This window comes from Oryzias latipes, chromosome 22 (assembly GCF_053564925.1).
Source record: "Oryzias latipes strain Hd-rR chromosome 22, Olatipes_Hd-rR_3.1".
NCBI lineage: Eukaryota > Metazoa > Chordata > Actinopteri > Beloniformes > Adrianichthyidae > Oryzias > Oryzias latipes.
The window spans coordinates 2398795-2408586 of record NC_136258.1 but is presented as its reverse complement, the minus strand read 5'-3'; the positions used below and the strand labels follow the sequence as shown (position 1 = coordinate 2408586).

Here is a 9792-nt window from a genome sequence, read left to right as displayed (position 1 = left end):
GATCTGACTAAATTGCAAACCCAGAATTGGATTTTTATTAAAAAAGAAATTAGAATATATCTTACTTTAAAGTCTGCGTCAAAGATATATTCTGCGATAATCTGCTCTCCTTGAGCATGTATGCTATCACTCCAGCTAGACACACTATTACAAAAGATTACCTCGAGCCTCTGGAATGAGTTTTTGTTTTATAAAACGAAAATGTTTAACTGTTTAACAGAAAGCCGTGAAAATTGAAGATAATCTGAAATTTCCCACAATCTCTTCTTATGCTGTCAAGGATGAGCTTTTGATAAAGTATTGGTTCAAACCAGGTTTTGAAGGATCTCCTGCACAGATGTGATGCGGAAAATATTATTTTGTGTTCAAAGTCCTGGGGTTTTTAAGAGATAAACAGCAGACGTTCATAGAGTCCTGAAAGCTGCTCTCCATTCTAGATCCCAGCTGGTTCTGAAAGGCACAGCAGAAGATGGATGCCATACAAATACAAGCGATCTCTTCTGTTGTGAGAGGTTTGCTAAGACAACACAAAGAAATATGTATTTGTTCTTGTATCACATTCATTGTTCTTTTCTATGCTTTTTGATCATTCGGAATGCCGTCGCCTCCCCCAGTTTGTTCAAGTGCTTTTCCACTTGAGCGGCACTCAAACACAACAGCAGGTTCACATGATGCCACAAGAAAAAAGCACAGCTCTCGTTTTAATTTAGTCTTTTGTTTGTACATTCCAGCCGTTGTGCAGGGTCTGATCTGTGTGCACATCAAACATTTGGTTAATAATAAATACCTCATACGCTGTCAGGCTTTGGAGTCAATATTAGACTATCTTGTTCCATGCTGCTGTTTTTTCAGTTGTCTCGATAAGTTCGATTTCCTCCATTTTTAATTTCAAATGTGCTGACGCAGACAGTGAAATGAAGCAGTTATTGTTGTGTTCTTCTCATCTGATAAGTCATACACTAGTGCTGTTGTTCTGTTGGGAATGCCTCCTCCTGGGGCTCAACACCTGCTGCTCATTCCCACAATCAGCGCCTTCACACCAGCTGGCCATCTATTTATTTCTGAAGAGGACCTCCAGCCAGCGCCAGATTATTGGTCACCTTGTGGTAACAGTCTTTGGTTTCTGACATTTAGTTGCATCAAAGATCTACTAAAACTTAACTTTTGCACGATCCCTTCCAGAGAGTCCATCCTATTAGCCTGCCTGCCAGTCTATCTGCCCACCTGTCTGACTACCTGCAAGTCCCTGTGCCAGCCGTGTTTCATCCTCTTTCCAGCCCAGACAAAATAAATCAGTTTATGTCTACCAGTTTTGTGTCTGTACTTGGATTCAGTCATCCACCACCTTCTCCTAACACGCTAGTATGTTCCAGACTATGGTGGCCCCGAAGTACAAAAAAGGAAAACAAGTATAGTAAAAATACAACATTACAGTTAAAAATCAAAACAAAATTTCACAAAGGTAGTTTTCTACAAAGATGGAACCTGGGACATCGCTGATCAGATGAGGATGTTAAATTTTTCACGTTTGAGTATTTTTTCAAAAGCATTGTGAACGTCTGCGTTCTGATAAATGTTTAATGATCAGTATGGAGCAGATCCCCAAAAACTTTTGGTTGAAATGGACAAGCATCATCATCCAATCAGTGATGTCCCGTACCTACCTTTGCCGGTTTGTGTCTTTTTTTTGAACATTTTATTTTTATTTCTGGTCACTGTTATTGTTTTTGAAACGTTTTCTTTTTATTTTGTTTGATTTCTAAAATGTCGTGTTGGTTTTGATATTTGTTTTTCTTTTTTAATTGTGATCTTTAATATGTTTTTGCATTGAGTGATTTGTTGGTGTGATTTGAACTTCAGGGCTATCATACCAAACAACTAACATAGGTAACTGTGAGAGCTTGTCCAGAAATGTGAAAGAACTGAACGCACGTGTCTGGACTGCATTGAAGACCAAGCTTGTGACCGTCCTGATAGGTTACTTAGTTGCTGTGAAGGCTAAACACCGCTAAACGCCTGATAATCTCAGGTAGCTCCCTAATCCTCTGCAGCCGCTTGGTACTCCCTGCGGACCTTGCCAAAGTGGCTCATTACGCGCAATCAACGCCCTAGATTCCCTCTAGTGTGTGCGCGCAGGGGCGCGCGCGTGTTTGCCCACAGACACTGCACTTGGAGCTGACCCGCGCCTCCTGGCTCTCCTCTCTGTGGGCCTTGCCATACTTTGTGGCGTTTGTGCCATCTAGGGTAATCCGCCGCTCCACTGCAGTCTCTCTACAGGAGATTTCGCTCTTTGCTGCCTCCGCGAATGGAAGAAGCGCAACCCCGCAGCACTACAAGGAAAAAACTTTTTTTAAAATATAAATACATTTTTCGTACGGATTAACGGATTTCCCAGCATTTTTCTTTGATTTGGAAGTTCGCCTGTATTCTGCTTGGATAACTGTGGGGCGATTCCAAGGACGCGGACGCGAGTAACATACTGCACCGCGCGGGGAGGAGAAAGGAAAACGCGTCCGTGCCATGAAGCGACGCTGTCGCGTGGAAATCTACAGACAGCCCCACGCAGCAGAGAGCTGGTTATTTTTACTTAAGGAGGAAACTACAAAAACGCTGTGAAGCTTCTTCTTGCCACAGCTTGGCTCCAGGCAAAGCGCAGCATTTCTCTAGCTTCTGAGGGGGAAAAAAACAGTCAAAGAAGAGACATGCGGCTGAGTAGGTAGTTGGTGTTGCAGTTCCTCTTCTGGAATTAGTGGCTGAATGGAAGACAAGCGGGTGGAACCTCGAACCTGGAAAGCTACGAATACTGTATAAAGCCTGTGGTGGTCCACGATGGATAACTGTCCGCTGGTTCAGGTAGGACAAATCCAAATGTGTAGCGTGAACCCTTCCAGCACTCTGCAAATACTTATTTTTCTTCTGATTTGGCTTTTTGTCTGACCCTGCAGTCAGCCATAAGCACTGATTTCAGTTTAATGTGAGAAATTCGTGGCTCCTGTGGCGCGCGGCGCACTGACAGATGGGGTGTTTATTGGATGATTGGTGGCTCACACTCCCGGACAATCACAGGAAGCGTTTGCACTAAAATAACCTAATCAGGGGTTAGCTGGTTAAACTGTTAGTGAAGGGGGCTTGATTCAATTAAAAATTGCGGATCTGGGGGGGAATGCGCAGTTTTTCAACAACATTCGGAACGCCCAGACGCATATTAATCCCGGGACTGGATGGAGGGGCGTGTTTTGTAAGTGTGGAAGAGAGAAAAAGGAGGGAGAGATTAACCTACTCTTTGTAAATGATCTCAGTTGATTAGCCTCACACGTCCATTAAACTCCGTGAAGTGGCACTGATGGACCGCCGCGCGCGCGCACTGCGAGTGCGAAGAAGAAAAAAAACAGGAGACCTATGCATGTCTGAGAAGAGCAGCTCGATGAGCAGAAAGTCCCGAAGATATTGGTTTGGGCTCACGCGCACGTGCATGTGCGTCCGTGGTTAGGGGCTCAATGGCCGCCGCGAGTCTCCCACCCGGTGGATATCGCCACCCTCGTGTGGATTACGCGGGACTGGCAGTGAGAAATGGAGGCAGGGAGCACCGCTCCGGGGAGGGCTTTTTCAGCACCATGGACAGCGCAGAAGTTAGTCTGCGGCAGCCACGAGCGCCTCCCCTCCCGCAGCGGGGCTTCTGTCGACATCTGAAGCCCCCCCCCCCACCCCCCCCACCCACATGGAAGACAAAAAAAATACAAAAATAATTGTTTATTTGTTTTCATTTAAAATGATTTTCAAATGTTTCACTGATAACGGCTTATGTTTTAGAATAAAATTAAAACAACTTAATCCAATCAGATTTCAATAGGAATTTATTCTGTATTTATGTGCTAATGCATCAATCCAGACAAATTCTGGATGTTAATTACATTTCAGAGAATAAAAACGTCATTAGTTCCGTGTGATCCTATTTAAATCATGAAAAAGCAGTTTTGATAGTCAGCAGTTCAGAATCTCTTCTTATAATAATTATTTTGTAATTGTAATTGCTGATCCACTGGTATTTTAATTTAAAGGAGGCCGATTCTGTAGCTCTTTAAAGGCAAAAGCTGCATTTGAAACAGCATCTCTTGATTTATTCACCTGTCAACTCTGCTTTAACAGTAATTTCCTGTGTGCCACCATCAGTCTCTGATGTCCAAAAGAAATAATGATTCATCCATCTTTAGAATGTACTCGGTTTATTCAACCTGTGTGGCTGATTCTTTTTCTGCCATTTGGGGTTATATTGGATCAATGTGACCATATTTTAACCAGATTATAACCACACTTTAGCCATCAAACTATAACTTTCTTTGACATTAACAACTCCTTAAAGCAGTGAGTCATGAGTATAAAAAACCTTTGTTGTGATAGTTCATGTAATTATTGGTAAATGGCAGCAGATAAGGTGTTAAAAGGCATATTAAAGGTGTTTGCTGTCTGAGGTGTAGACTTTGCTTGGGTCAGCATTTAGCGGTTTCTCTTAGGGGTAAACTGGCAGTGATGGTCATTGTTCTGGATCTTGTAAATACACTGCCAACACAGAACCCATGGAAGTAAGTCCAATATTCTTCAAATAAAAAATAATTTTTAACAAGCTAAAGAAAAATCTATGGGTTAAGAAGAATGGTCGTACCTCGAATTCGAGTTTCAAGAGAAACATTCCTGTTACCAAGACATGTTTACTTAAAATACAATTATTTTGGCATTGAGAAAAAGTTTTCACTCTTTATTTTTACTTTCTTCAAAGTAAATGTACTTTTTATGTTAAAAAATCTTGCATTCATGCATAGCTACACAGATTTTGAGACCATTTTTAGGCTCTATATACAAAACATCATTGAAAGTAGCTCAGACTTTGATCAATCATACAATCAGATTTGGTTGTGATGTATGGATGGCATCCCTTTTTGTTCTCTAAAGTGCCGACCGATTAAAAGTTGGTCATGGAGGAGGAATTAAGAATCAGTGCTGCTTTGACATTTCACATCAAGCCTCTCAAACTGTGGGAACTGAATGCATGTGTAAACACTGCTTGTCCAGTGTGAACACCATGGGCTATATTTGCATTCAAGAAGCAGCGTTTAGCGCATTGGAACGCGCGCCAAATGCTCCGTGTGTATGTAGTTAAAGACATTGATGAAAATACCCAGAAAAAAAAGAACGCACAAAAGTGTAATGCTATTGTTTGTTTTATTCTTGTGCATCATCAAAATAATTTCCTACTCTAAAAGATCAAAGGCCACCATGAGGTAGAAAACCAGAAATGGGTTGTATCTTGAAATGTACATATGTTAGTTGTTTACTTCGTGTTAATTGCCTTCGTTAAATCCTCAGGCAGTAATGTATTGGGTATGTGCTACGATCAGAAACTTGGCTCACAGAACAGTAGGGCTGTCAACAATTATTCGACGCATCTTTTTTTTTTTTTTGGGCATTTTAAATGATTATAATAACCACCAGTCACAAAGTCATTAGGATCGCAAAGCACAACCAGAACTTTGGAGGTGGTACAGCCCTGTCCTTAACCATAGAAGAAGAAGACAGATACAAACTTACATTTCATGTTGCATTCTCACCGGCAGCGTTTTATGAACACTCATCCAGCCAGTGTTGGACCGGACCAGATTCTTCTTCTTAGGTGTATTTACTGTTTATTAGTGCTCGTCTGCCATCTACAATAGGAAGAGGCTTGGTGCACAAAATAAAAATGGTGCAAATCCCGCAAATCTTACTCCAGATCTCCACAGCTTTGTTTCTATAAATGTCCGTCTTGGAGTCATATTAATCCGACCGCACACAAACCACAACTAATAATGTCTCCTTTGTGATCATGTTTACAACAGTTGGTACTTCTGTGTTTTAAAGCAGACGCTACCCACAGGTCACTATTAAATCCAAGTCCCCGATTAGTCACAGTGCTGCATTGCTGCGATTCAGCGTGACGACTTTCAGCCAGTTGAACTGTCAAGCGTGCGATCAGTTAACTTCCAATTTGTATGTAGAGCTTGTATGTAAACCTGCGAAGCAAAGCGATCGCGGGTGTTCCGGACACGGAAGCCCAAAGTTCTGGTCTGCGCCATTGACTGTAGACTGGGGAGGAGCCAGTGCACATCAGAGATGGCTGCAACACTTACTGTACACTAGGGCTGAAACGATTCCTCGAGTTACTCGAGTTACTCGATTACAAAAATTCCTCGAGGCAAAAACTCTGCCTCGAAGCCTCGTTAAATTCCTATGACGCGCACTAAATGCGCGGCGCAGGGATTTGATTGTGTCACGCGGAGCGTTTATTCACACAGACCTTTTGAATTTAGTTGGCGCGATGGCGGAGAATAGATCTATAAATAAACAGCAGAAATTGTCTAAAGTGTGGGATCATTACACACTTAAATTAGAAGACAACAAGGTGCAGTGTCTCTACTGCAAAATAGAGCTGGCATACCACAACAGCATCTGAACAGAAGACATTCTCCATCGTGCCACCGGCAGCGAGCGAGGGGCGGCGTCAGCCGCTCCGCGCCCCCCCCGCAGCGACCAGCGCGGGCCGCCTCGGTGGGCGGCGAGAGCCCCTAGCTGCGGTATTCAGGCGAACGGGCCTGCTTTGAACACTTTAATTTTTTCAAAGTAAACGCTTCGGACCCCGCGGGACACTCAGCTAAGAGCATCGAGGGGGCGCCGAGAGGCAGGGGCTGGGACAGGCGGTAGCTCGCCTTTCGGCGGACCGCGAGGCTTCTTTAAGTATTGCAAAAATAACAAAAGCATTATTTTTACACGAAATATAAACAATGATAATGATCAAATATGTTTTTCTGATTCTTTTATTTTTAATGGCCTTCCATTTTGGTGTTGTGCCACCCTTTCAAAGTCTTCTGTCCCCCCCCCCCATACAAAATGTTCTAGCTCCGCCACTTCTCAAGACCAACTTAAAAACACCAAAGTAACTTTTGCATCAGAGCGGATCTTTAAAATCAAATGTTTGTTCATTTCACAACCACATCATTTATGTTATGCATTATTTGTTTTTTTTGTTCAAAAACACACACAAATCGTTTTATCCGATTACTCGATTAATCGATCGATTAAGTGCTAGATTACTCGATTACAAAAAGAATCGATAGCTGCAGCCCTACTGTACACAGAGCATCCTTAACATGTTTCTAAAAGCAATGAGACCTCTGTCAATGTTTGAGGAGGACCGATTTAAAGACATGTTTGGGGTGCTGCACCTTTGCAAACTAATGGAGAAAAATGATTGCAGAATATTTTACTGTTCAATAACTGTAATACAGTAAAAAATAAAATTCTTACTAGTTTTATGGGAAGTTTAGACAATGATTTAGTGCAGGGATCAGGAACCATATTGCTTGCGCGCCAATTATGGCTCTTTAGTGCTTATTTTATAAGGTGAAATTGAAATTCACGAACTAAACATGTAAAATGTCAATTTCTGCGAATGCACCGTAGGCCGAGCATTGGCAGTACTATGCATGACGCAAACCTGCACAGACTGATTACCAGGATTATCACCTTTTTGGTAAAAAAAATAAATTGCCCATCCTCTTACGTAAAGAAGAATTGTTAATAAATAGACTAATTGAAAAAATAATCATTGACTAATTGACTACTAAAATAATCGTTAGTGACAGCCCTACAAAACAGGAAGTGGACCTCCAAAGATAAGTGGCAGTGAGATTGCAGAGCAGGGCAGCTGAGGCCGTAGTGATGGAGTGGTTGTCTACCAGTCAGGAGATGCGGGTGTGACCTCCAGCTCCTCACACATTCAGGAGTCCTTGGGCGAGACGCTGAATTCCCAGAAGCCCCTGGTGCTCTCAGCAGAGTGTGAGCATGTAAAGTAAAGAAAATGTAGTGCACGAATGAACACCAAACTCGCCAAGAATAAGAAACCTCCATTCGCATTACATATGAAACTTTAATCTAGTTTTAAATTAGCTTTTATTGGTGAAGACCTGCAGTATGAAGTCCCTTATTAAATTCAGTTAAGACATATTCTGCAAAAAATAATTAAAACAAAAATAAAGCACAATTATTAACCCTGTAAAGCCCACTACATCAAATAATTCTAGGAAAATTATTATTTTGATGGGTTAAGCTTTTTTATAACAAACACTGATGAAATCCACATAAAACATTTACAACTTAATTTTTTATGCAATATAGATTATATCAATTTTGATAAGTTGGTTGATTTTGTAATTTTTGTCTCGTAACAATGTTTAAGATGCAAAAATATTGACCTGCAAAACTGAGATTTCATTCAAGCAGCCATTTTGAAAAGAGCAGGAAAAGTCTTTCTACTGCCCCTAGTGGAATAATGACGAACTACAGGGCAGAAATCATGGACCAAGTGACTGTATATTCAATTAGTGTTTAAGGAAATGAGATGGGTGTAACAAATGTGACACCAAAAGGTATATAATTTCTGAGTTTTTTAGTCATATATTGCTGCTAAAGCTACATTCACATCACCCTCAGCAACGCAGGCTCGAATGACCACTTTCAATGAAAAGTCTATGTTTGCACGTTTTCGGTTCCCGCACTCAAAACTCCTGCGTTCATGCATTGCTACGCAAGTTTCTACGACCGTTTTCAGGCTCTACGTACAAACACACACATCCATTGAATGCATGGTGAAAGTTAAACCAGGTTGAATGGTGTTCCTTTCAATTCACTGAAGTGCCAGCTGTTTAAAAATTGATCACTGAGGACAAATCAATAATTGCGCTTTGTGTCCGTCTGGAATTCTATGACACCAAGTCTTTCGTATATCGGAATCAAGCTGTGAAGGAAAAGGCTGGAGCAACATTTCATACCAAGCCTCTTGCACTGTAGGTGGTGGACATGCACTAATACCGGGTGAACACCAAATGCTAAACGCGCATTAATAATTGAGGATTATTTATTCCGTTTTCTGGCCTATTAGTTAAACAGCAGCTCATGTGTTGCTTTGATTCAATTACTGTCTCTATTCTAACCCACAACATTTTGTTTTAAGTGCAGACACACATGAGAGAGAGAGCATTTTCCTTTATTTTGCTATGAATTAGTTGTTAATCATGTGTTTAGTTGGTTCCTGTGAAGAGCAGCAGCAGAGGTGTCAGCTCTGCTCATGTGATATGTGGGGATCAGCCGTGTTTATTGTCTCTGAATGCTTGATGGCAGAGTGACGCAGGAGGGTTAATGCCTTCCGTTGAGACTGCTTGCTGAAATTGATAGGACGGCTTTGACAGATGAGATAACCTGCAATTGCAGGCGAACACAATTTACGGGCACAGCAGATGGATGCTGAAGACTCTCTTGGAAGTGGAGCAGTTTTACCTTGGGGAGCAGTGTGGTGTGCTCAGAACCGCTCCCAGAAAATGCTGGGAAATTGTTGTTTTGCAAAGAAAATGATGGGTAAGATGAGCCAGGAACACAAAACAGAACCACTCTTTTATTAAACTTTGAAGGAGATCAATTCCGGCTCATGTGGTGTTCATGGGTGAAGGCGCTGATAGAAAGCAATTGCAGCGCAAAAATCAAGTGGAAACAACGTGCGATTTAGCTTTACACCCTCAAAGCCTCAGTGGCGGCAAATGTTCGACTCTTCTGGATGAAGAAAACCTAGAGCTTAGTCTCTCATGGCTTCATTCATCCACTTTCCCTGACAGATTGATCCAGGCATGCTGAAAACACACAGAGAAATCCAAACCACAAGGTAGGAGGAGCCGACATGCCGACAGTCGGATGTATTTGAGCTGTTGTGAA

General features: G+C 41.8%; 1 protein-coding gene across 2 annotated transcripts in view; it reads left to right on the top strand.

Moving 5' to 3' along the window:
• Window positions 1-1938: 1938 nt before the first annotated feature.
• The window catches only part of LOC101169650 (leucine-rich repeat and fibronectin type-III domain-containing protein 2), a 198633-nt gene continuing 190779 nt past the window's right edge, over window positions 1939-9792 (top strand). The window contains exon 1 of one of the 2 annotated variants that reach the window (XM_078940534.1): window positions 1939-2853. The gene's annotated coding sequence lies outside the window, so the exon portion shown is untranslated. The remainder of the gene's footprint in view (window positions 2854-9792) is intronic. The other variant, XM_004082825.5, reaches the window with a different exon arrangement.